At 40.0% G+C, this 27,702-nt stretch overlaps 1 long non-coding RNA gene across 14 annotated transcripts in view; it reads left to right on the forward strand.

The window, feature by feature from the left end:
• The window catches only part of LOC131492027 (uncharacterized), a 509,746-nt gene that overhangs the window by 312,575 nt on the left and 169,469 nt on the right, over positions 1 to 27,702 (forward strand). For 10 of the 14 annotated variants that reach the window (XR_009251796.1, XR_009251786.1, XR_009251789.1 and 7 more), the window contains 3 exons: positions 11,388 to 11,505; positions 18,526 to 18,574; positions 27,633 to 27,688. This is a non-coding gene — a long non-coding RNA (uncharacterized LOC131492027). Of the gene's footprint in view, positions 1 to 10,419; positions 10,457 to 11,387; positions 11,506 to 18,525; positions 18,575 to 27,632; positions 27,689 to 27,702 lie in introns of all 14 variants that reach the window. The other 4 variants (XR_009251787.1, XR_009251793.1, XR_009251795.1 and 1 more) reach the window with 3 other exon arrangements.

Genomic DNA, 27,702 nt, shown 5'->3' on the forward strand with positions numbered 1-27,702 from the left:
CAGCCTTATTTTTTATTCCATGCTGACCAAGTTAGGCCTATGGCTACAATATCTTATATTTATTAGGTTTGTCATAAAGATTAGGGGTAATACAGTCCATAGCCTAGCATCGGTAGGTAATACAGTTCATAGCCTAACACCTGGTAGGCAGTCAGTGAGTGGTAACCATCAACATTATTATTTTAAAAATTAAATTTATCAGATACTACTGCTTGGGATAGTTGGGGCATTGGTAAGTTGTAAGTCTACAAAGCCTAAATTTTATATAATATTTTTAAACTGATTTTATTTATCTTCAGAAACACTTTTTTTTTTTTTTAATGTTTATTTTTGAAAGAGAGACAGAGCACAAGCTGGGGAGGGGCAGGGAGAGAGGAGGACACAGAATCCAAAGCAGGCTCCAGGCTCTGAGCTGTCAGCATGGAGCCTGATGCGGGGCTTCAACTCACGAACCGTGAAATCATGACCTGAGCTGAAGTCGGAGGCTTAACCGACTGAACCACCCAGGCGCCGCCAGAGACACTTTTTTAAAAACTTTTTCTGTTAACATTACCAACAGCTTTTAATGGTCTTTTGTCTTTCAACCTTCTGAATCAACCTACTACTTACTGCTTGAACACTTTCACTATGTAGCTGATTATCTTTCCAGCTCATGGAAGACTGAGAATCATATCTTAGGTTCAGTGGTGATGTTCAAAATACTTACAGCTAGTGCAGTATGGACCATACTAATCACAGTGGAGGCTGGCTGTCACCTGGGTGGTCATACTGGCACATACCAGAGCAATAGTGAGACTCATTTTATATGTCTCTGAATCCTTCATAGTGCCTTCCACATAAAAGAGACTCAACAAATATTTATTCATGATTAAAGTTGGGAAGTTTCTATAAAGTAATATCAGGGGAGACTGGCTACTAAGTGTCCTCCCCCCCAATTATCCCAGTTAGGTCTCCAGTTTTGTGGGCTGAGGAACTCAGGTTAGTTGAACTTACAAACTTAGGCATGAATTGGAATTCCAATTTATTTATTTAAAGTAGAGCTATGTATTGATATTTACTGTGGTCTCAGCACTGCATTTCTTGAGTAAAGGCTGACTTACGTGGGAAGTCAAGTTATCACAAGAGGATAGTGTGACTTGCATAATATCAAGGAAGAAATCCTTATATTTATGGTCAGTTGGTTTCAACAAAGGTACCAAAGCTGTTCGGTAAAGGAAAAGAGAGTTGTTTCATCTGGAAAAATTGGCTATGCACACGCAAAAAAATGAGCCTAGTCTCTATGTCACATCATACACACAAGAAAAATAACTCAAAATGGATTACAGCCCTAAATTTCAGAGCTAAAACCATGAAACTTCTAGAAGAAAACTAGGAGAAAATATTTGTGACCTTAGATTAGGCAATAATTTTTCCATCAATAAAAGAAATAATTGGGGTGCCTGGGTGGCTCTCAGTGGGTTGAGCATCCGACTCTTGATTTCGGCTCAGGTCATGATCTCACAGTTCATGAGTTCAGGCCCTGCATTGGACTCTGTACTGATAACACAGAGCCTGCTTGGGATTCTCTGTCTTTGTCTCTCTCTCTGCCCTCCCCCGGCCCCACTCTCTGTCTCTTTCAAAAATAAATAGGGGCACCTGGGTGGCTCAGTTGGTTAAGCGTCCAACGTGGGCTCAGGTCACAATCTCACCGTTTGTGGGTTCAAGCCCCGTGTCAGGCTCTGTGCTGACAGCTCAGAGCCTGGAGTCTGCTTCTGATTCTGTGTTTCCCTCTCTCTCTGCCCCTCCCCCACTCACGCTCTGTCTGTCTCTCCCTCTCTCTCAAAAAATGAATAAAACATAAAAAAAAATGTTTAGGGGTGCCTGGGTGGCTCAGTCAGTTAAGCCTCCGACTTTGGTCCAGGTCATGATCTCATGATTTGTGGGTTTGAGCCCCTTGTCAGGCTCTTTGCTGACAGCTCAGAGGCCGGAGCCTGCTTCTCTCTGCCCTCTCCCAGCCTCTCTCTCTGCCCCTCCCCTGCTCACTCTCCATCTCTCTCTCTCTCAAAAATAAATACACATTAAAAATTTGTAATAAAAATAAATAGACATAAAAAATAAAAAGAATGATAAATTTTACTTCATTTAAAAAAAAAAAAACCACTTTTACTCTTCTAAAGAAGGAAAATAAAAAGACCAGTAAGTGACTGGGAGGAAATATTTGCGAAACATATATCTCAAAAAGGGTTTGTATCCAGAATACGTAAATAATGTTTATCATTCAATAATAAGACAATGTAATTAAAAAATGGGAGGCACATTTGAATAGTTACTTCACAACGAAAATATACAAATTGCCAATAAGCACATGAAAAGATGCTTAATATCAGTCATTAGAGAAATCAAATTAAAACCACAATGCGATACCTCTACGCACCCACTGGAATGGCTATAATCCAAAGACTTACAATATTAGTGTTGGTGAAGATGTGGAGAAACTGAAATCTTTGTACATTGCTGTTGAGTATGTAAAATGGTATAGGCACTTACATATACTTCCATCTAACCTAGCAATTTCACTTCTAGGTATCTACCTACCCCAGAGAAATTGAAACATATGTTCACACTAAGACTTGTGGCAATTGCCCGTGGCAATTTATTCATGTAATCCAAGTATGCCAGAGCTAGCGAACAGATAAAATGTAGATGCATACATATATTTGAATGGAATGCTATTTGTCAATTTTAAAGATGATCTATCGATACCTACAACATAGATGAACCTCAAATATATTATGCTAAATGGAAGAATTCGTTATAAAGGACTATATATTATATGACCCTGTTTATATAAGATTTCCAGAAAAGGCAAATCTATAGAGACAGAAATTCAGATTTATAGTTGGCTGGGACTGAGAGTCTGAGTAGGAATTGATTGCAAATGAGCACAAGGAAACTTTGGATGATGGGAATATTCTAAAACTAGATTGTGGTCATGATTATACAACTGTATAAATTTACTAAGAGTCATTCGACTGCACACATATAATGGATAACTATCGTGCTATGTAAACTATCCTTCAATACAGGTGTAAAAAATTCAAGGACAGGAGAGTGGGCTGCTGTATAAAATCTTTGAGACATCAAGCCCCATAGAGTAGCTGTGCCTATCTGTGCAACAGAAACATTTGCCTCCCAAAGAATTGTGCCTGGGTAGACCCATCTGGAACACTGAAGAAAGGAGTTAGAAACAGTGATTCTGTTTATTTAAAATTCTTCATTGATCAGGGTGCCTGGGTGGCTCAGTCGGTTGAGAGTCCAACTTCAGATCAGGTCATGATCTCATGGTTCGTGAGTTCAAGCCCCACGTCAGGCTCTGTGGTGACAGCTTGGAGCCTGGAGCCTGCTTTAGATTCTGTGTCTCTGTCTCTCTCTGACCCTCCCATGCTTGCACTCCTCCCCCCCTCAAAAATAAACGTTAAAAAATTTTAAAAAATTCTTCATTGATCAAAGCCCATTTGTACGGATACATTCTGTTTTTTATCATGTTAATATAATCAATATTTTTCTGGCATGAGAATCATTTTGTCTGTGAAATGATATGGCATATTTCTGTTCTAATTCATTTTTGGTCTTTTTATAGTTGAACAAAAAGGACGTACTCAGTTCTGGTAGTTTATAGTTTAAATTATATCCAAAGGAATTAAGTCGTTTCTAAATTCCCTTCTCTCCAAATTATTGGAGAATATTTAACTTCAGTCCCACGTATAACTACAATACATGTGCACATGTGTGCACACATATGCACACACACAAATTACCACTTCATTAGTAACCTACAAAGTTCTTTTTTTTTTCCTAGAGAAATATTATTTTACTTTCCCATAAACTTACTAGTAAGTCCTTAACAGTTTTTGAGTTTTGTAGACATGGAAGATAGTATTTAAGTGGAGGAATATATGTACAGTAATCTTACAGATATTCATAAATTTCTCCAAGTAGAGGTGAAAAATGGAGATATATTTTATTCATTCTTTGAAACCAGAAAAGGAGGGGAAGAGATGGAAAATACAAATATATGTGCAAAGTAGGACATTTACTTCCCCAAAATGTAAATAAAGTATTTGGCGGGGGAGGGGAGGAGTGATTTAAAGAATAAGAATTTTAAAGTGTTGGTTGGTTGTTTATGTTTATTTTCCAAATCAACAATGTGATTCAAGGGAACACTAATAAATGAAACATTACTTTCCAATAAATGGATTCAGGATGTGGCTACAACAGCCCTTTCAAACTGGCCTCTCTTACCGAAAAGTGATACTGGAAATAGTGTGTAGGTTCTTTTCTAAGGCTCCATCTATCATTCTCCTCTTACTACTGTGGAAATCATGAGTCAATACAACCAGATCTGGTTAGAGAAGGATGACATTGACAAACAGATCAGGTTTGGACACACCATAAATATCACACAGTACCTCCCACAGCAGGCCAAGGCAAAGCCTGGTGAAACAATCTATCATTCTAAGTACAACGCATATGGAGGATGTCCAAAGATGTTGCTGATTGCTGCTGCCCCAGCAAAACTTCTTTTTTTCATTAATGATGGAGTTCAAGTCCACATCATTCTTTCCAGCTTTTCTTTTGCTCCTTATGTGTGGGCCCACGAGCACATGGCACATTTAGAAGTTGTTTACTTCTACAATTCAGTATTTCTTCAGTCTGAGATTCTTATCAGATAATTTTTTTAAGCAGACTCCCTTAAGACTAGTTGTTTTGTCCCTAAAATGGTTTTGATGCTGTTGATGTATTTATTACTTTAGGTAAAGCATTCACATCAGTGGTCTCCAAAGGGAGATGGGGAAGTGTAACAAAAGGAGTGAGAAGGATCCATTAGAGTGTGGGAACAAAGTACCAGAACTTCTTTTTCAGTTGTTCTCTAGCATGAAAGATTACTTAAGCTTCATAGTATTTAACATGTGGATTAGAACTGGTGCACTCATAGGTCGCTGTGTGAGCGGGTCACAGATTATCTATGAGTTACCCTGAGGGAAGATGGGGGCCTCACATTTTGGAGGGATTAATTGACCCAGTGTTATTCCTGTTTGTTCGTTTATTAATTTTAAACACACTACATGATGTGGAAACAATTTTAGTGGTTTTAAAACAAATCCATAGGTTGAAAAATAGGAAAAATTCTAATAAAAAAAATGGCAGCTCTGGTTCTTAGCAGTAGCTCTTTGGCAACCAAACCAGGAAGTAAAAACAACGGTTATCTAATTATATGTGTCAAGAAGATGGGCAAGGAATTTTTTTAATTATAAAGAAAATTTGTTGAAATTAAATTTTACATCCACCTTTGTTAACAAGAAACAATTGTGTTGAAGTTTAGTTAATGATAGTACATATGGCATACATATGTTGAATTTGCTTCTTTTTCTTTTTTTTTTTTTTTTAATTTTTTTTTTCAACGTTTTTTATTTATTTTTGGGACAGAGAGAGACAGAGCATGAACGGGGGAGGGGCAGAGAGAGAGGGAGACACAGAATCGGAAACAGGCTCCAGGCTCCGAGCCATCAGCCCAGAGCCTGACGCGGGGCTCGAACTCACAGACTGCGAGATCGTGACCTGGCTGAAGTCGGACGCTTAACCGACTGCGCCACCCAGGCGCCCCAAATTTGCTTCTTTTTCTAATGGGATATTCGCTCAAGCTACTTGGAGACCACTTAGTTAGAAATCTCACTTGGAATTTGTGTATACACGATTCAGGGTGTTTCTGAGTGCGAAGACCTCTCAGGAGGGGTGGGGAATGTGGGAATTCAGGGTAACAGCAAGGAATCTGGCAGATACTCAATATAAGAAGCAGGTGGATCCTGGATACAGCTGATACTCTGGGATGTGTAAACCAGGATACTACATGAATTGCTTAGCGTCTGGGTGTCCTTATCAAAACCTAGACCACTGTCCCTGTGTTCCACATGACCGAGAGGAGGAGCAGCATAATGTTCTGCTTTTCCATGCACTAGGTCAAGGCATCTGAAAGTGATAAATAGCACAATGCCACAAGCAGTGTAAAAATCTCAACTTAAGTCTCAGGTGGTAAAAGATGAGCCATGAAAACCTATAATATTAAAATAATTTATTCTTAACAACTGACCTCTATATGTACAGGGGAAAAAGATGTTTATTTGGATTAGCTCAGAAATTCTACTAGTGGTCATCTACCCAGAGACTCCAACTTAATTTACACTTTTAATTAATTAGTTAAGCAAATATTTATTGAGTGCCTACTAAGTGCTTAGTGCTAGTAGTTAATGCCATTTACTGAGCATTTTCTATGCCAAACTGTGGGCTAAACCTTTAAATATGTCAGTGTGATTAATCCTTGAACAACTTTTTTTTTTAAGTTTATTTATTCATTTTTAGAGAGAGAGAGATAGAAAGAGAGAGAGAGAGAGAGTAAGCTGGAGAGGGGCAGAGAGAGAGAGAGAGGAAGGGAGAGAGAATCCCAAGCAGGATCTGCACTGTCAGCACAGAGCCTGATGCAGGGCCCGAACCCACAAACCTCAGATCATGACCTGAGCCAAAATCAAGAGTCAGAGGCTCAACTGACTGAGCCACCCAGGCACCCCAATCTTTCAACAAGTTTTAAAGTGAGATGTTGTAATCCCAGTTACAGAAATAAGGAAATCAAGGTACAAAAAGATAAAGTATTTAGCCCAGTTCTAAACAGGAGTTTCTGGAACAACCTCAGATCTATGGACACAATGCCTTGATGGATGGAAAACTATATAGAGAGTGAGTGGAGGGGAAAGGAGAGAAAAACCTTGGGAGGTGGGAGAACAACAGCCTGTCTCTGAACGACTTTCTTTTTGTTTTTAATTGAAGTATGGTTGATACACAAGGTTACATTAGTTTCAGGTGCCCAACATAGTTGTTACATGCTGAGCTACTTTCTTAAGGGAACTGCCTGGTACTTTGTCCTCAGATCCCTCTAGCTATGTTATTTGAAACTTTCCACAGACAGGAAAGAGAAGACTTCTGCTGTAGCCCCTGTCATTGTTTCAGGATTGTATCAATCTCTCAGCTCTTCTCATTCTGACCTTCATTTTATGCCCCTCCCCCTGACCCTGTCCCATACCTGGCCTTCTGCTCATTCCCCAATGGCACCTCTTCCTATCCTTCAAAATCAGGCTCTCAGGGACTGTCTTTGACATCTCTTACCAGATGTTTCTCAGGCTAAACATAGTCTTCTTGGGTCTTTGCTTATGGGTGATACAAGGTTGAAGTCCAAGAGACTATCAGCATCCTCCAGACCCCACCATCTGCACTGTTCTTGTTTGAATAAACTCCTCAGGTCTCAGCTCTTTCTAACCAGAGGGTACTGGTATTATGTCTTACTTTGGCTTGGTGAGAAGTTTGTCCCTCGGATTGCAGATCAGCTTGCTCTGCTGCCCTGCCCGGCAGTCTTCTTTTCAGACCATCTGATAGCTCTACTCAAAGACTTCCCCTCTTGCATTCCTTAATCTGGCTTCCTTCCCTTGCCTGAGCCTCAATTAAAATAGGGCAGGCCTCTTTCAGAATTGTGACATTTGTCTTGACCTTCCCAGGTGCCTCTGTGTGTTGCTTCTACTCTTTGACATTCAGGCTTTAAAATCATCATCATGATCAGTATTTTTATCATCATCATTTGTATTGGTTCCATATATTTGTTTTATTTTTAAAAAGAACACAGAATAAAGGTGAAGTTCCCACAGTCTTACTCAACCTCTCAGCTCCCTTTCTCCCTAGAGCCATCCAGCATCATGGATTACAGTTTCTACATATATGTACCCAGATGCAATTAATAATAACTGATGTTCATTGACCACTTAGTATACAACTAGCAGTATTCCAGGTGGCTCACGTGTACTCCTTCCTTGACTTTGAAACAATCCTATATGAAATAGGTACTTATTATTTCCTCCATTTAAACGTGGGGCTATCAAGAACTTAAGTAACTTGCACAAAGTCACACAGCTAATAAGTAGTGGAACTGAGATTCAAAGGCAGGCAGGCAGGCATCTAACTCCAGAACCAGTGGGCTTCATCATATGTTAATGCTGGTAACTGCTCTAGTATATTACACAACCTTTTGTGATATTGCTTAGAGGATTTTTTAAATGCCCAAAAATTCAGTTTAAAAATTTCCCTCAAGGGGCACCTGGGTGGCTCAGTCAGTTAAGCAACCGACTTTAGCCCAGGTCATGATCTCACAGTTTGTGAGTTCGAGCCCCACATTGGAGCTGACAGCTCGGATGCCGGGGAGCCTGCTTTAGATTCTGTGTCTCCCTCTCTCTCTGCCCCTCCCCCACGCCCCCGCTTGCACTCTGTCTCTCTCTGTCTCAAAAATGAACATTAAAAAAAATTTTTTTTTAATTTCCCTCGTTTAATTTTTCTTCTCAACATTATGTTTTTGAGATCTTAATCCAAACATTGATATTTACTGCTATATAATATTCTATTAGGAAAATCCATCATAATTTACTATATTCTCCTCAATGGGCACCTAAAGTGTTTCTGATTTTCATTACTAGAAGCTGTGCTGCAGTGAGCATTGTTGTGCATGTCTCCTTGGTAATAGTCATGTTCTCCTCCAATTCAAATAAGGCTATTTCATCATTGCCTTTATCAATTGATAGGATGAAGTGGTTAATTTAAATGATTGCTACCAATATCTGACTGATTGGTAAAAGATGAGTTATTTGCTGGATTTTGCATTTTAGTAGACTTATTAGAGGAAATAAGGTAATGCTGTGAAGAATTCCAGAACTGAGGAAGAAAAGGTGCATTTGAAGGTCATATGTAGGGGAAGATAGCCCTGGTATCTTCAGGACACCTGCCATCCATCCACTAAGGCTGACTTTCCTCTTCAAATCATGGAAATCTAGGTCTCCATGAGAGTCTTTGTTTCGGCACCAATATTCCAAAGTGGTTCAGATGCTACGCAAACCATTTTCAGTGCCCCTTTTTCTCCCTTATCAACTGTAAACATATAGACAGAATGTTTATTGGATTACAGAGTACTCTGGGATGTAATAGACATGTGACTTCAAGATAGAAGAAAAGAAATTTCTAAATCTTGAAAACGATGTGTGGATATGTTTGCACACCAAGTGGGATTTCCTCTGTAGTCCAGGCAGCCTTGCTCTTGAATAATTTAAGTTGCTTGAATTGGCAGGCATCTGTGCTCAGCACTGCCCTACCAACACACACATTGCTTGCCCTTTGAATGGAGATGGTCCAAGAGGAAACATCAGAGACCTATCTACCAGAAGCCCAAGAAGATTTCGTGTCGTGACACCTGCAGTATTTTATTCATGAAGAAGCTTCACTAGAATGAATTGTTTTTCTGAATAAGCTCATTGCAAATACATTCACTTGTCTCTTATTTGATGTGTATGTGGCTTTTCCATATACATCTTGGTACATGGCACAGATGTTGTCCTGGAATAGAAGACCCACTGGACCTGAACTGTAACAAGTGGAAAAATAGAATTTCCTATTAACAGCACAGCATCAAGGAAGAATGTCTAGTTCTAATTCTAACACTCAGTGGTTTGGTGAAATTGGACAAGTTATTGTAAGTGGGAATCATAACATTACTGATCTCACCATATTGTAAGATGATTACAATAATATTCTCTAAATTAGTATAAGTTAGCTAAATTCATTTTTAAAAATCTAATCTGTTTCTTAAATACTTATTAGTATACCTTATGTAGTAGTGATCTACACAGAAAAATCCTGTAAAATTTACTGTAAAATGGACATACCGACACCTCATTCCTAGAGTTTATGTGGGGAGAAAAATGGCTCGATACATGTAGAGTACTATGTGTAAGAAAAAAGCCTGGCCACCTGTCAAGTTCTCTCTAATTGTGATTCTGTTATTCAGGGATCACTCAGCTGGTGGCTACAAATGAGAATAACGGTCACTAGTTACTTTAATGTCAAAGTGCAGAACATCTCAATCTAGGAGGCCTGCTACTCTTCCCCAGGAGAAACCAAGGACAGCAGTTTAATGAGCATACCTACCCTTCTCTTACCCAACATATATAAAAGAAATCTGCAGAAAGGATTCTTAAGGAAATATGGGTTGTATAGAGTGGTAGCAATTCCATCCTTAGCAAGAAAGGATTATGTGGGGCGCCTGGGTGGCTCAGTCCATTAAGGGTCCAACTTTGGCTCACAGTTTGTGAGTTCAAGCCCTGCATTGGGCTTTGTGCTGACAGTTCAGAGTCTGGAGTCCACTTCAAGTTCTGTGTGTCTCTCTCTGTCTGCCCCTCCTCTGCTCATTCTGTCTCTCTCTCTCTCTCTCTCTCTCAAATAAATACACACTAAATATTTTAAAAAATAAAAGTAAAAAGAAGAAAGGATTATGTGCTTTGTTCTCCTATCTTTCCACAGGTTGGGCATGCCCAAGTTGCCTTCCCTGACCGCATAAGTAAGTCAAGGACTAAGGATAATCTGTTAGACGTTGCTGAGTCACAGTTGGTTAAGATCCTACTCTGGATTTCAGTTCGGGTCATGATCTCAAGGTTTGTGAGATTGAGCCTGAGTTGGGTTCTGTGCTCACAGCCTGGAGCCTGCTTAGGATTCTTTCTTTCTCTCTCTCTCCCTCTCTCTCTGTCTCAACCCCTTTCCCACTTGCACTCTCTCTCTCAAAATAAATAAACATAAAAAAAAAAAAAAAGAAACAAAGAAATCGCTGAGCTGGGGGCACCTGGGTGGCTCAGTCAGTTAAGCATCATATTCTTGATTTCACTCAGGGGATGATTTCAATTTTGCTGACAGTGTCGAGCCTGCTTGGAATTCTCTGTGTCTCTTTCTGTCTCTTTCTGTCTCTCTCTCAAAATAAATAAGCTTTAAAAAAGAATTGTAAGAGAAATTGCTGAGGGGCGCCTGGGTGGCTCAGTTGGTTAAGCGTCTGACTTGTCTCAGATGCTTATGAGATCTGTCTCAGATCTTATGGTCCATGGGTTCGAGCCCTACCTTAGGCTCTGTGCTGACAGCTCAAAGCCTGGAACCTGCCTCAAGTTCTCTGGCTCCTTCTCTGTCTGCCCCTCCCCTGCTGGTGCTTTGTCTCTGTCTCTCTGTCTCAAAAATAAATAAACATTAAAAAAAAATTTTTTTAAGCAATTGCTGAGCTGGGGCATGTGGGTGGCTCTATTGGTTGAGCACCTGACTCTTGATCTTGGCTCATGTCATGATATCACATTTCATGGAATCGAGCCCCACATCTGGCTCTGTGCTGACAGTATAGAGCCTTCTTGGGATTCTCTCTCCCCCTTCTCTCTGCCCCTCCCCCCCCACTAAATAAATACATATTTAAAAAATTGCTGAGCCACTGAGTTGATAAATCATCTGTTCTCTAGGCTTGAGCATGTTAAGGGACCAGAGGGATACGACAGTGCAGAAGGAGAAAATCCCATGGTGAAGCCTGCAGGTCTGTGTTTGGTGTGACCAGGATATGTGAGTGGAACCTCACTGAAGGTGAGTAGGTGACTGAATATTAAGCTTCTTTCAAAATTGCTGCCCCATTCCAGGTGCCACCCATTGGGCAAAGGAAGCCCAGCAGTAAGAGGATGTGGGTGGATCACCTGCGCCAGGCCTGAGGCCAGGAGGAAGAAGCCCCGCCCCAGTCAGATCCCAACATCAGGGAGTTAAGCAGGGAGAAACCCCCCGAAGTCCCACCTGCGAGTCCAAAAATGCCTCCCGTGAGGAAGTCAGCCTGTGGTAGAGAGAAGGAAATGAGGGCCAGACAGTGGCCCCTTGGCAAGAGAGAGAGGCCAGTTTACTCTGAATGGTCGCTTTGCAGAACGTCTTCCTTCCTCTCCTTCATCCTTGCTCCAGTCCCAGAAGAGCAATCATAGCAAAGGAGGTGAAAAATGGTACGAGAGAGAACACCGTCTCCACTCCCTGTCACCTCCCCTTGTTCCAAGCCACGTACATACCTGTCTGTCCTGTCTTGAACTGTAGAGGAAGTGAGCTGTGAGTTGACATTGACATTAAGGTTTTTAAACAGAGCACCAAAATCAGTCGGAAAATTTAGGAAATTGGACTGAGATACCACCTGGGAGCGTGAAATCCAGTGGGAATGGAGGCTTGACAAAGAACTTTTCTTAAAAAAAAAAAAACAAAACAAAGACAAAAAAACTTTTCATGGTTCTATCACAAGTTGATACACCTTGATGAAATCCTTTAAATTAGTGATCAGTTATTCATTATAAATGTTTCTAGCCTTATAGGACTAAGTGTCCTGAGAAGTTGTTCCTCCAAACAGATCTTGTGAGCTTTTTACTCTGTCTTGGCAGAAAGGAAACTTGGCCTGCTTTCCGTATGGCTAATCTTAAATTGTTCGTGCATTTGTTCATTTATTCAATCTACATTTATTGAGCATTTAGTGTGCCAGACACTGAACTAGTGAACCAGACTCTTGGGATAATTAAGCAGGCCAAATACTCAGTTCACATGATTTCACATGGAATAAAAAGACTTTTTTTTTTTTTTTTTTTTTTTTTTTTTTTTTTTCTGAAGCTTTTGAAGCAGTGGCAGACGCTGCCCAAAATAAATTGTGGGCTTTACAACCAAATAGCATTCTGAACTGCCCGGTAGAAATAATGGTGACCATGCATGCTGGGCTTCCCAGGGAAGCCTTGATTTCTTATAATTTCATTTTTTTACAATAAAGTAAATTTATTCAATATGTAGCTAAGTGCAATTTATTTTTTATGACTTTGTAACACTTTTCATTTAAATTTATAAGTAATGAAACATCCTTTGTTAGAACACATGCCCAGTTTTTTAATTTGAAAAATGTGGATGGCTTAGTTCTATAGATTTTTTAAAAAGCAAATTTAGATCTAGATTATGATGACAAAACTATGGAAGTTATTTCCTTCGGCCCTAGATTATGATGACAAAAATGTGAAAGTTATTGTTTCTCGGAAACCCAGCTTTCTGGCAGTGGTATCTCTTGGCATCTGACACTGTTTTTGAAGGTAAAATAAATGCAGCTAAAGCAATGGTTTGCCTGATGCCAATTTAAAAACACAGCGATGTGAAGTCCACTGATGTCCTGTGCTTTCAAAGGTAATGAATAGGTGCACCTGATCTCCACTCAGGTCGTAATTCTTGCAGGATGAAATGAAAGCTAGCAGAGCGAGAGGGCTGAGAGGGAGAGAGAGAGAGAGAGAGAGAGAGAGAGACTTGGAGAAGGAGAGGGGAGAGAGGCCAGGGTAGAATGGTCTGTAACCATCTTAGCTGTCCTCTCAAAATAATGTCTTGCACAGGCCATTCGAGAAGCATGATGAGGATAATAATCAGCTGTTGTTTTTAGATTCCTTTTAGTTTTATTGTGGAATAATTTAATTAAAATACATTTTTATGACCATTTTATGGCCTCTGTCTTCTCTCTCCACTGCTGTAATTTCCTGGAAAGGAGATGTATGACATCCTGTGGGCATCCCCGGTAGCTTTTCGATCATCAATCCCTATCTTCTGAGTTAGTTTCATTCTGCCAAAGGAATCCTGTTCTTAGCATTCTTGTCACTGAAGATGAGTGGTCTGATTATCTGATGTACTGCACAGTTACGGGGAAAAAAATACTTAACATTTCTTTTATCTCCTACTTGAGCACGGTAGGCTTAGAAAACAGAGACCTGGCAGTAATATATATCTTTTATATACATGCCCTTCTTCTCTCCCAAGTGTGGAAGGCAGAATGATGCCCCCCTCCAACATGTCAGCATTCTAATCCTCAGAACCTGTAAATATGTTATCGTATGTGACAAAGGAGATATTGCATATGTGATTATCTGAGAACCTTGAGATGGGAAATAACCCTGGATGCTACAGGTGGATCTGCTGTAATCATAGGGTCCTTAAAAGTGGCAGGAGTGAGGTCGGTAAAAGAGACATGATAGGGAACCAGAGTCAGATTTTGGGCTGCTAGCTTTGAAGATGGATGGCGGGGCCACAAGCCAAGGAGTGTGGGCTGCCTCTCGAAGGTGAAAGGCAGGGAAACAAATTGTTCCCTCAGAGCCTCCAGCAGAAACACAGCACTGCTGACACCATGATTTTAGCGCAGTGACACCCATGTCAGACTTTTAAACTACAGAACTGTAGAATCATAAAACTGTGTTGTTTTACAAGCCTCTGGTAACAGCAGCAATAGAAAGCTAATATACCAAATGCCCTTTCTGTGTATAGGCGGAAGCCTAAATTTATTAGCTTTTAATTGCATTATTTAATAACAGTCTCCCTAACCTCATGAGCCTTTGATTGCCATATTTTATATAATTGGAGATGCACTATTGGCAGCAGATTTCTCACTTCTCTGTACTTCCTTTCTAATCGATGCTGTTTTTAGAAACCAATTTTCAGTGGCAACATCCTTATACTTGGACATTTCCATTCCTATTTTTTCTCAAGTCTAATTTTAATTACATTTGTCAGTAGATAGAAGACCCAAGCCAGACAGGGCTTCATGAATTTTATAACAGTTGATGAAATAGGAGGGAACACTCTCCTTCCTTTTATATTTGGAAGATTTCTCTTCAGTTGAATGATAAGAGTGAAATCTAACAAAATCACCTTCATGTTTTACTGTGATGGTGAATATTCTGTGGCCAGTAATGTTCTCTAGAAAGGAAGCCACTTCTTTGGAGCAAATATTAGTGCCAAAGACAAGGAAAATCTTGGTATGATTCAGTCTGCAACTTCCTTAATTGGAAGCTACAAATCAGTGTGAACCTGGGGTTCGCTTATAGAGACGTTAGTTTTTCAAGCAGTTTATTTTACCTGTCATGCATTTTTTTTCATACAGTCTCTATTGCTCTGTAACACACTGGAGTTAAACAGCTCTCATATAGTTTCTTGGACACTCCCATGAAGTGTATGGAAAAGTAAAAGAACTTGTGGCTGCCTTTTTTTCCTTTGGAGTTTTAATAGGGGTTTTGTAAGGTTGTGCAGGCTTTGGGTTAAGGCAGTGCCTGTGTTACAAGCTCAGTTGTGATAAACAGAGACAACAACACTCCAGTGAGGTCTTTGTACAGATCTAGCAAATGTCAGATGTCAGGCAATATTCTGTTGTTGTTGTTTTGTTTTTTTGTTTTTTTGTTTTTTTTTTTTAGGTTCCTTGTTAGTGGGGCACTAAATTCCACTATTATTTTAGCTGTAAAATTTGTGGCAGTTGAGGGATGCCTGGGTGGCACAGTCAGATGAGGGTCCAACTTCAGCTCAGGTCATGATCTCACGGTCTAGTCCATGGGTTCAAGCCCCGCACCGGGCTCTGTGCTAACAGCTCAGAGCCTGGAGCCTGCTTCAGATTCTGTGTGTCCCTCTCTCTCTCTGCCCCTCCCCCACCGATACTCTGTCTCTCTCTCTCTCTCTCTCTCAAAAATAACTAAACGTTAAAAAAATTTTAAAAATGTTGTGGCAGTTGATTGATTTTTAAGGGCAATATTCACATAGCATTAAATTTTCAGAGGATTGAATGGTGTGATGGTATGATGGGTGATGATGCCGTGTGTGTGTGTGTGTGTGTGTGGCGCGCGCGCTTCTGGGGTGGAGGGAGGAAGGGAGGGAGAGAGAATGAATAAGAGGAGACAAGCCTCAATGAGACACAAAATATTCTTTCCAAAGGAACCTGACATTAGTTCAAGGAAACACTTCCTAATTGAAATCAAGGTATATCAAGTAAGAAGCAAACTGTTACAGTCTTTGAAAACTTGACATGGGAATGTCCTGCCATTCTGCCTTCTTCTTCCCTTCATTTTCCAACCCTTTTCTCATCCTCTGAGCTGTTCTTCCCCCTCTCCAGGAAGAGGACCTTGACTTGGCAAAGAAATTAAAAGCCTTTAACAAGACAATTTTGTTATCTCCTCAGAAACAACAAAGCATCTTCCTAATCGCAGACAAACTGTTTGCATTTCCTGTCCTTCTTCCTTCTCATTACAAAGGGAGTGTCCCTGTTGCCTAACACTTTAACCCCTTTGGGCTTGCTCCAGAACTTCCCATCCTCATGTACTAAGTCTTTCCCTCTGAACTGGGTACTTTCCATCAACTTTTAAACATGCTTATCTCTGATTCTTTTAAGAATAACAAAAAGAATCTCCTTCTCTCTTCAAATATGGCGTTCTCTTCTCTTCCCCTCTATAGCCACTTTCTTCAAATTGCTTCTCAGTTCACCTCCATTTGGCATTTGATCTCCTGACTGCACCAAAATTGCTCTCATTTATGTCATCAATAATGTCCATTTCACTAAATTGAATGGACACTTGCACTTTGCTTCTTCCTTACCGCTCAGCAGATTTGGACACATCCTCCTTCCCAAAACACTCTTTCCTTGAACTCTGTGGCACAACACTTTCTTTGCATTTCTCCTACTTATTTATTAATTCTTTTCCTATTTCTGTTTTAGGCTTAACCTGTGTGCCTAATTGTTGGCTAAGGGAGTTACAGTTCCATTCTTGGCCCTCTTCCCTCTGTACCATTTCTTGCTCATACCTTAAATTACCATCTTTAAGTTGATGAATCCCAAATATCATTTTCCTAGCCCAGACTGTTCCTTTGTTTCACACCTGAATATCCATCTGCCTATTTGGCCCTTTCTCTTAAGTATCTCAAAATCACCTAAACCAAATATGTCCAAGAATATACTCACAATTATCTTGGTCTTTCTCAAGCAAATACCATCAGTAATGCTATCAGCAAATGATCTAATCTCTACTCACATATGGAAGCCAGGAGGTAGGAATCATCTTTGACAAATCCCTCTGATTTACTCCACCAGTCCCATTCAGCACTGAGTCCTGTTTTTTTTATTTTTTCTAAAACTCACTCAAGTATATACATCTCTATCAACTTCAATGTAGTCTAAGATACCATGGTAACTACCTCCCCTCCAGTGCGTTTTCTGTGACATAGCTAGAGTCATCTTTTCATAGCAAATCTGAATCTGTTACTTTCCAGGTTCAAAGCCTTTGATGGCCTACTCACTGCTCTATGGATTAAAAAAAATACACTATTTCACATGCCCTGTAGTATTTTGCATTCTCTAGTGTCAGTGTGTACCATATTTCCATCTTCTTTAGTTGGCTCCAGGCACATTGCCCTTCTCTCCGTTTCATATACATGTCATATTCCTCCAGCCACAGGGCTTTTGTACATGCTTATACACTCTTCTCCCATTCCCTGTTGAATTCCTACATATCAAGGATCATCTCTATTAACTTTCAATCACAACAAAATATCTTCTCAATATCAAACATACATTTGCATCTACCTGGTCCTCCTTCATTATAATGGAGATGTCCCTACTATTTAAAATTTTGAGGGCCATCTGGATGGCTCAGTTGGTTAAGCATCCAACTCTTGATTTCAGTTCAGGTCATGATCTCATGGTTGGGAGATGGAGCCCCATGTCAGATTCCACGCTGGACACGGTGCCTGGTTGGGATTTTCTCTCTCTCCCTCTCCTGCTGCCCCTCCCCTGCTTGCTCTCTCTCTCTTTCTCTCAAAAACAAACAAACAACCCACTTTGAATTGTACCCCCTCTAGTTTGCAGCAGAACTTTTTCAGAAAAACCACTCTTGCTTTCTCTATTCCTGTGTATAGAGGTCTTTCCTGCTGTTCTAATCTGTGGGTTGCTTCATGATCTCCTACTAATTTCTAAACTCTGTCAACACATATTCAACCATTTTCCTATATTAAATTTATTTTATTGGAAATACTTTAATTTATTTATATTTTCCTGGTTAGACTTTGGCTGATACAATTTTTTAATATCAGGATTAGTCCCAGGAAACAAATTCTCAAGAACAAATTCTGAGCTTAGATTGCTTGCTTCTTTTAGCTTGAACACAGTGCAAAACTTTCAGGTGGAAAATGAGATACTATAATTAATCTATCTCATCAAGTGGCATTGCAATTACTTAAATTATAACCTGGTTTGTTTGCAGTGATGTGCCAATTGAAAGCTAGGCTTAGGGAAAACAAGTAGCTCTTGTATCTAACTACAAAAATGAGATGGCTGTTTTTGACTGTGCTGGACTGCTTACAAAAAGAAAATGATAAGCTTTGAGCTTTAAACTCTTAGCTGAAGGGACACAGCCAGAGAATCAGAGAGCTGCTATAGCATTCTTAGAGTTTATTTATATCAGAAGTTTATTTATATCAAGGTTACAGATCAGAACTATGTACAATTTGCAGAGTTACCATGCAAGTTGAAAACACAGACCCACCAATTTATTATGTTATCATTAAGGCATGAATTCTAAATGATAGATCTCTGAGAGTGTAGGGGGGGATATTTGAGCAGATGCAGTTGAATTTGAGAACCATGAACAAACATGTCTGCAAAGTTTCATTACCAACAGATACAATTATGTCTAATGAAGGTAGTCTTCCTGGACTAAAAGAGCTTATAATTTATTCACCTGAAAAAGTTGCCTTGAAAAGAGATGCATATTTTCCTTAAGACTCACCAGAAGCATATCTTATTGCTTCCAGATCTATTACCAGTTGACAGAAGACAAAAAAATTCAAAGCTGGCTTATAGGTGAGTCTGTAAAATATGCTGTAACCAGACAAAAATCATTGTTGCTGCATTCTAGAACCACTGAGGTAGCCCTTAAAAAGAGTCGTCAAAGAAAATCACATAAGTGGGATGAACTTCAGATAATACATCTGGTTATCTGTTTTACTTGTAAGTAGATATGTCCTGAGGTATGGATCTACGTTATCTTTTTAGCAATGGCTAACGCTTTGGCTATGTTGTTCAGGAACTCAGAACAAACACGATTATATGATGATCAACAATGAGGTTTAGAAGATATGTAGAAAGACTCCCTGTAATAATATGTGCATATTTATGTTCCTGTGAGCACTCCTCAAAGGATATCCATGGAGAGGTATCTTGTAATATTCCAAGTGGATAAGTTGCTGTTTTCTGTTGATGTCAGTCTCTTCTGTGAACTGCTCGGATGCTTGCTTTACAAACTGGCCTCTAGTGGTGGGAAAGGAAGCTTTGCATGGATGCAAAAACATGAGCTTCCCCTCATTAAAGTTGATATGGCTGCCTAGTTCCTAAGTACCTAACGTATCAACAGCAAAGGCCAATCCTGAGCCCCTCACTTGATACTATTACACTACCAGGGGTCAAGCTATCGATCTGGTAACAGTTTGATTATATTTCATTGCTTTTCCATCATAGGTTAGGGGCAGCAATCTGTACCTTCTAGGATACAGCCCAATTGGCTCATGGTTGTTTTACATGTTTAAGTATTTTATATGCACTACGATCATGGACTTAGTACTTTACTTATCATGATAGTATCCCATACAACATTGCTTTTGACTGAAGAAATTATTTTACATCAAAAGAAGTGCCCAAAAAATTAATTAGTTTTCTTTTTATATCTTTGCTTTCAGAAACAGATAGCCTGGGGTATCTGGGTGGCTCACTCAGTAGTTTAAGCCTCTGACTCTTGAACTCGGCTCAGGTCATGATCTCATAGTTCATGAGTTCAAGCCCTGTGTCTGGCTCTGCACTGACAGAGTGGGGCCTGCTTGGGATTCTCTCTCTCTCTCTCCCTCTCTGTCTCTCTCTATGTCCCTCCCTCGCTCAGGCCCTCTCTTTCTCTCTCTCAAGATAAATAAATAAACTTAAAAAGAAAAGAGAAGCAGATAGCCTGATAAAATGGTGGACATTAACTGAAGATAAAATGGTGGACATTAACTGAAGATTCAGCATCGGCACTAGCTAGGAGACAGCATTCTGTGAGTTTAAGTTGTTCTCCTACAGGATACAGCATTTACTTTGAACCAATGACCAGCGCATGACACTTTTTCTCTCACGGCTGGAATTTCCAAGGAGTATTATTCCAAAGGAGTATTATTTCCACCAGGGAACACAACCCCTGTTCCATTGGACTGGAGCTCTTTTTGCATCCTCATGCCATTGAGCCAGTAATCAGAGGAAGGTGATTGGTTCTGGCTGGGTGATTAATTCTGATTGCCAAGGGTAATTAGGGTTGCTTCTACACAGTGGGGATAGGTAGAAACTCAGAACCTGGTTCTTAGATCCTGCACATTAGTGGATTCACTGAAGTGTCTCTTAGTAATTTCATGTCTGATAATAAATGTCAACGGAAAACAGTAGTAACCCAAGAATAGCAGAAAGCTGTATATGCAGACATTTCAGGAATGTTTGCAACACCCCACCAGTTAAAGAATCCTCACCAAAGTGATGACTTAGGGCTAAGGTAACATTGTGTTCGAAGAATATCAACGAGGAATGATAGAACAACTTTGGAAAAGACTTTGGCAGTTTTCTTAAACAGTTTATTGCTGATACACGATCCAGCCATTCCACTCCTCAATATTTACTCAAGATAAAAGGAAATATATGCCCATATGAGGACATGAATATGAATTTTCATGGCAACTTTTATTTGTGATAGCTCCAAACAGCACATAATGCAAATGTCCATCAACAGACGAATAGATAATATGTTTTTATCTATCTATATGTGTATAGGTATATATGCATATAAAATATATTACTACTCAACAATGAAAGATATTGCTGCACACAACAGCATGGATGAGTATCAAAATAACTTTGCTAGGTGAAGGAATCCATACAAAATACTCATGAGTCCTAACATTTATATAAAATTCATTGTGACAGAAAGATCAGTGGTTACTTGGGACTTGGGAGTGGGGGTGGGGAATAGGGAGAAACAGAAGAGAGGAATTTCAAAGGGACGTGAGGAAACTTTTGGCGGTGATGATTCCATTGGTATATTCATATGTCAAAATATATCGAATTGCATACTTTAAATAAATATATGCACCTTATTGTATATCAATTATGCCTCAGTAAAGCTGCTGTAAAAATATCAACCGTGGCCTCGTGATCAGTTATATTCTATGCATATTCACTATGTATACATTATCCTGTGGTTTCTTTTGTTTCATTTTCTCTACTGTTTTGTTTAAAAGATGTCAGTAGGAATTACTTTTAGAAAATTAGTTCATAGGTCACTGGGCTAGTGATGGCATGAAGGGGAGGATACTTTACTTCTATATGGACATGGTGATTGATGGGCCTTTACATCTCCTCTTTTGGGAAGTGGGTGAGAACATGTTTATTTTTTGCTGGACAGTTATTCTGTGGATAATATTCTGTGAAACAGGAGAGGGAAGCTGTTATGATGTGAGAGCTAAATATGGGCAGAGAGGTGCAGTGAATGCTAAGAAGCAAAATAGGGGTGGACTGTGTAGGTCACAGATATTCATCTACCTTACTTTCCCTGCACTGCTCTGTGCACAGTAAAGACATTTCCCATATTTCCTTGTGTACCATCTTCTAGGTATGGTTGCCCAAGGGACAGTCTCAGGGGAAAACCAGAGGAAAAGGAAGAAGCCAGCATATTTCTTCTTTCTTCCCTCTATCTAGTGGCATCTTGAAGCAGGTGCATCTTCTCTCTGGTTCCTGGTCCTGCCGGGGAGTCCATCACTCTATCTTTTTAATTTTTTTTAATGTTTATTTATTTATGAGACAGAGAGAGACAGAGCATGAGTGGGGGATGGGCAGAGAGAGAGGGAGACACAACCTGAAGCAGGCTCCAGGCCCTGAGCTGGCAGCACAGAGTCCAACTCGGGGCTCGCACTCACAAACCGCGAGATCATGACCTGAGCCGAAGTCGGTCGCTCAACCGACCGAGCCACCCAGGCGCCCCTCTATCTTGTAGACCTACGAGGGGAAGCTGCTACTACACTACTAGTGGTCTCAGTTCCAGCCAGACATCGTTGGCTTTCAGGTTCCTGTAACATCGCATAGTAATCTGCTGCTGTTGCTAATTTCTAGGTTGCCTCACTGCCCCAGATTTGGCTTTTTAACTTTCCCATCACTATGTAAACAATGCCCTGTACTAAATTCTCTTTGTTTGAAAAATAACTCCTTTCGTTTGAAATACCTGGACCTGATTGATAGGAGAAGTGAAGAAGATGGATAAACAAAGAGAACACAGGTTATTTCAATTTCAGTGCAGGCTGTTATCCCAAGTGGTGTTGAGTAAACTTGTTAATCCTCTTTGATGTGGCATCAAGCTGAAGGTCCTTCTTGTCATCCAAGGCCCTCCCTAATATGGCTTCTTCCTGTCTCTTCAACTTTCCTTCTGACGACTACGCACCTCACCCCGCAATTTAGCCATTCCGAACCACTTGCACTTCCCGGAGGGTTGTTGCACTCCATGCCTCTGCAAGCTCTGAAAAGCCACGACTTTTGAAATCTGACTTATTTTCTCAAGACTGAGTTCAAGTGCCTCTTGCAAATGTGACACCTCTGCTGACACATAGACAGAATGGGTGTCTCTGCTCTTTGTGACCTAATCTGTATTCCACATATTTACATGCATATTTACCCTGCAAAACACTGTCAGCTCCTCAAGGATAAAGAATTAGTCAGTTCTGTATCGTTGCTTATGGAAGACTATCAGGTATTTGCTGAATGAGTCACTGCATAAAGGATGGTGATGAGTAGTGTTTCTACTGGGTATTTCTTAAGGACCAGCCCATCATCTTCCTGGTGGCAAGGTAAATGTTTTCAGCCATCAAAAGTGACTTGACAGCTGAAAATATCAAATAATAGCCTATGGCCACAGCCTGCCTTCTGTATAAAGAAGTAGAGCTCATTTGGAAGACATCTGTACATCACTTGGGCCCTCCAACTAGATCAAGAAAAATCTAACAGTCCGCCAGCAGCTTGCTTGTTTCATTGTGGCTTGTGTTCCAGCCCATAGCATATTGGCCACAATCCCAATGAACAAATGTTGATGAGATTGAAGGAGGGCAGGCTGTGAAAATGAAATAAACAATGGCCCTCTAACATGTTGGAATAAAGCATATTTAATGTCTTTGGAACTCACATTAACAATCATTCTAGATTATTGAGCAGACCTTCATTTTCTACTTACTGGAGTATTGCAATTGCCTTTGGGGGATTTAAGCTACTGTCCTGGCAAAACAGTTCAATCATGCTGGCCCCTTCAGTGATAGTGACATAACCACAGTTGTGCTCTCCAGGAATTTTTCCTCCTTTCTCCAAATCTAATGCATCATGAGTGTTTCTCTTGGGTAAGAGGTAAAAATGATTTGTAGAAACCTTTGAAGGCTGGGGGCCCAGTTTTCTACTATTTTAGTGATGATTTATACTTCTTTATGATCCTGAAATGCTATACTCTGAGAAGGTTTGCAATTTTGTGGTTCTGCTCGTTTCAAACCAACCAGCATTAAGCCTATTGCATTAGTAGGATGGATTTTCATCACCCTCGCCTCTCATCTCTAGCAGGCCAAGGCAGGGTTGCAGGTTGGAGAGACCTGCCCTCCCTCTTTTCTCCTCTCCTGTGCAAGCCACTCCAAGTAAAACACAAGTAAAAACTGCAGCCTGTCAGGCCTCTGATATTCATCAGCATTTCTGAGATCCAATTGAAAAGTATGTTTTGGCTTTGCCAGGGGGAGAATGGGTGAATGTCCGCTCATAACATTTCTAGTGTCTGGAAAGATCCAGTCTTGTGCCTGAGGCAAAGGGCATTAAAAAGAAGAGCTCTGCTGTCACCTGCTTCAAATTATTTTTGCCTGCAGCATATAAGAAAAGTGTCTGTGTTGAAGAGAGAGGAGACAGGGAAAGAACGTCTGCCTTTTCTCTCCAGGTAACCAAGAGAGCCAGGTGCATGTAATGTTTAGGAGACAAAACCTTTGCAACTAATATCAAGGGGTGATTGAGTGAGTTATTCTCACTAAGCTTTAAATGTCAAATACTGCTCTCTTCTATTTACTATTATTTTTTGACCCTGATCAAGCATGTTATTCTCAACATCAGTAACCCATACCTCAGGAAAATCGTAGGGGATTGGATTATACTATTGTTCTCCAAACTGTATTTCTTGAGGTAGGCATTATAGGGGATAAAAGGTTCAATTACAAATAAGTTTAAAAGCAAAGTCTTGTTATATCCTCCTGTGTTTGTTTCCTATGGTACTATAAAAAAATTGTCACAAATTTAATGGCTTCAAACAACAAAGATTTATTTTCTTACAGTTCTGGGGGTCAGAAGTTCAAGATGGGTATAACTGGGCTAAAATCAAGGTGTTGGCAAGTTGTGTTTCCACCTAGAGGCTCTAGAGCAGGATTCATACCCTTGTCTTTTTCAGCTTTTAAACACATCCCTTGGATTGTGTCTTGGGCCATCTTATCTCTGCCCTCTATGTCTATCATCATATCATCACATTTCTTCTGACCCTTATATTCCTGTCTCTTTTTTGTAAGGACCCTTGTGATTACAGCCAGGCCCATTAGGATAATCCAGGACAGTCCCCCATCTCAGGACCCTTAATCACATCTGCAAAGTCCCTGTTGCCATGTAACATATTCACATGTTTGGGATTAAAATATGGGCATTTTGGGGGATTGTTATTCTGTCAACCACACTTTCACTCATTGAAACCAACAATGCTTAATACCACATTAAGGATTCTACAAAGTCTTGTAAGAAATTATGTTTTCTTTTGCTTAACTCAGAGGGTCCCAAATCTCTTTCCATTTTCTCTTTATTTCCAAGAACACCTGCTCTTATATGGGACACAGCTTAAGAAATGGAAGACTAAATAATTCGAGCTTTAAGAATTTAATATCTGTGGGGTTGCCTTGGAGGCTCAGTCAGTTGAACATCTGACTCTTGATTTTGGCTCAGGTCATGATCTCACAGTTTTATGAGTTCAAGCCTCATGTCGGGCTCTGTGCTGACAGCACAGAGCCTGCCTGGGATTCTCCCTCTCCCTGTCTCTCTCTGCCCTTCCCCTGCTCACACTCTCTCTGTTTCTCTCAAAATAAATAAATAAACTTAAAAAAAAAAGAATTAAAACCTATGATATTATTGCCACATTTCAATCCTTTCTTGGGTTAATGGGACAGGCTCAAAATGGGCTCAAAATGGGCTCTGTCACTCTTTTTATATGAGGGACCTTGGGCAAACCATATACTTACAGAACCTCAGTCTCTTCCGCTCTGAAATGGAGATAAGGATGAACTGCTTTGCTGGATTGCTATGTGGATTTGAGGCAATGATATGTGAGAAATTTCCATATAAATTATAGAAAGTCAAATAATGTAAGTTTCAATTTCCTAGGATAAATAAGCTGCCATATAATAACGTTGCAACCAAATTTTCATCATAATTTTCTCCATCTACCTCCCTCATACAATTGATTAGTTATAATAACTTTTGTTTTGAGATATTCTAGAAGCTTTGGATATTCTTGATTGTTGTTTTTCATTATGGTACTTTTTAAATCTAGGAACCAGGAATCTGTGATATACAGAATACTTATGTGTGTTGAATCATCTTATCCTTGTGACTAATTTGGGGGGATTATTTGAAAAGTGTTTTTTATTCCTGATTTCATGAACCATGCTCACTCCTAGGCTTTCTCTTATTCTTGTTGGTGTCTACCCATAGACTACAAATGAGTTTTAAATGGATTATAAGTGAGTTATTAAATTACCTAGTGGTTAGGATAACCTTCAGTCATGTTCATTTCTTTTTTGAGTGTGTGGTAGTAATTTTGATTGTTTGCAAATGTCTTCTCCTTCCACACATGTGGTAAGCTGGTAGTTCCCCATCCCCTGTGAACTTAGGCAGAATATACACAGCTTGCTTTGGCCAATACAGTGTGAGTAGAAGAAACCTCTGTCCCCTCCAGGTGGGAGCTTTTAAGAGCCATTGTGCAAGTCAGCATCTTCTGATTGGCTTAGAGCCTGCTTGACCATACGTGCAAGGTGGTGCTCTCTCAGCCCATATCTCCAAAGGATTATGAGAAAGAGTTTTGTCTGTTGACCCACTTGGGACTTGGAGGTGTATGAAAAATAAATTTTCATTGGGTTATACTCTCTAAAATTTGGGGGTTCTCTTTATTGCAATTTAACTGGTTGAAACAATGTAGACTCCTTTAACGGATCACCGTTACCTTTAAGCATATGAAAGCTTATATGTGAACGTTCTCGGTATAGAGAGAATTGGAAAAAGTTCCTCTTGTTACCATAGAGACAACCCAGAGCTAAAACAGTAGGGAAATTTGCAAGGAAAATAATTGAAAGATCATGGAATTTGGATCTGATGACTTGGTCCTAGTCCTATCATCATTCTGTTTCACCTTTGATACAACTTTTATAAATTGAATAGCATAAAACATTATTGAATTTTTAAAAATATCATCCCTGCGTAGGAAAGTGATTCATAGTGTGTGGAAGAATTCTCACAATTAACTGCCATTGCCTCGTAAGGACATTGTAAAATTTTACTTAGTCTCAGAAATTGTTTACTAAGTAATAATGAATTATTTATTGAATCTCTTTTTCTCCTCTCTTTAGATCTTTAGATTAAAATCTGTTTTGATTAAATAAAGCATCTTTTGGGATTGATTTATGGCCAAATGGCTGCTGCCTACATTGACTTGGTTTAGAGGGTGCCAGTGAAGAAAGAAGTGTGGAAATGCAAGTACTTCCTGAAGAGGAAGCCACACTGGTAAACCCTAAACCTGAGTGCAAATGGCAGATATTGGAGTCATTCCTAGGACTACTTTGTACTGAGGCGGGGAAGTGACAGTGCCCTCTTGGTGGAAGAGGGAGGAGCAGAAGGTTGCTGGGCAGTTAGACCTTCAAGAAGCTGTGGGAACAGTGGCTGGAGTGAGGGAGCAGATAAGCTCCAGTGCTCCAGAGTGAGTAAAGGCAAAGAAAGCTTGAATTCTAGAAGACAAGCTTCCTACTCTGAAAATTTGCCTAGCGCCTTCCTAAACGCCCCTGAGCTATAGCCAGACACAGGAGACAACCATTGATATCATAGCTTGCTTCCTCTTTAATCCTCCCTGTCACCTCCTGGGCCTGTATTCATTAGCAGCTCCCAAGAAGCACCATGTCTACTCACCTGTCATGGCGACTTTTGGGAACTAAAAAGATTTGGAGACAACTTCTATCCTTTCTAAGCAAGGATGGCATTTGCCATCTCTGTCCTCCTATTGAGCTTTTTTTATTTTCTTTTTCTTTTTTTAAATTGCATTAGGACACTAAGTACAGGTAGTAGGAAGATGGGCTTTGGAGTCAGATGGTCGGTGAGATGGCCGGGGCTCTAGTCTCACCTCTATCAATTACTTATGATGGCAACATACTTAAGCATTTTTTTTAAGGCTTAAATACCGTTTCTATCTAACCACGTTATACACAATGTTCAGAATGGTTCTAATGGTGAATTCCTTATAAAGACATACTGAAAATTAGTTCTTGGATTTTTCTGCTAGTAACTCTTAACGTGCCAGAGAGTAGAATTTCAATGTGATATTACATATTCTGGCTCACTGAGAAGGTTAGCACCATGGCAAAGTTCTAACAATTATTTATAGACATGTGGGGGGGGGGTGGTGGGGAAATTGTGTGGCTCTCACAGTGGTCTAATCTCGATATTCCATCTGCCGCAGGAGGTCCAAATGGGACAAACAGGTATAGATACTGTGGGTAAATTCTTTTGCAATTGACAGCCCATCTTCTTGTTTTTTCTGCAGGGCTCACACTAAGAGTGTTGCAAGCATGGCATCTACTTAGAGGAGGAATTTAGGATGTAAGCTTTGTTTT

The sequence above is a fragment of the Neofelis nebulosa genome, chromosome 12 (assembly GCF_028018385.1).
Source record: "Neofelis nebulosa isolate mNeoNeb1 chromosome 12, mNeoNeb1.pri, whole genome shotgun sequence".
Lineage (NCBI taxonomy): Eukaryota > Metazoa > Chordata > Mammalia > Carnivora > Felidae > Neofelis > Neofelis nebulosa.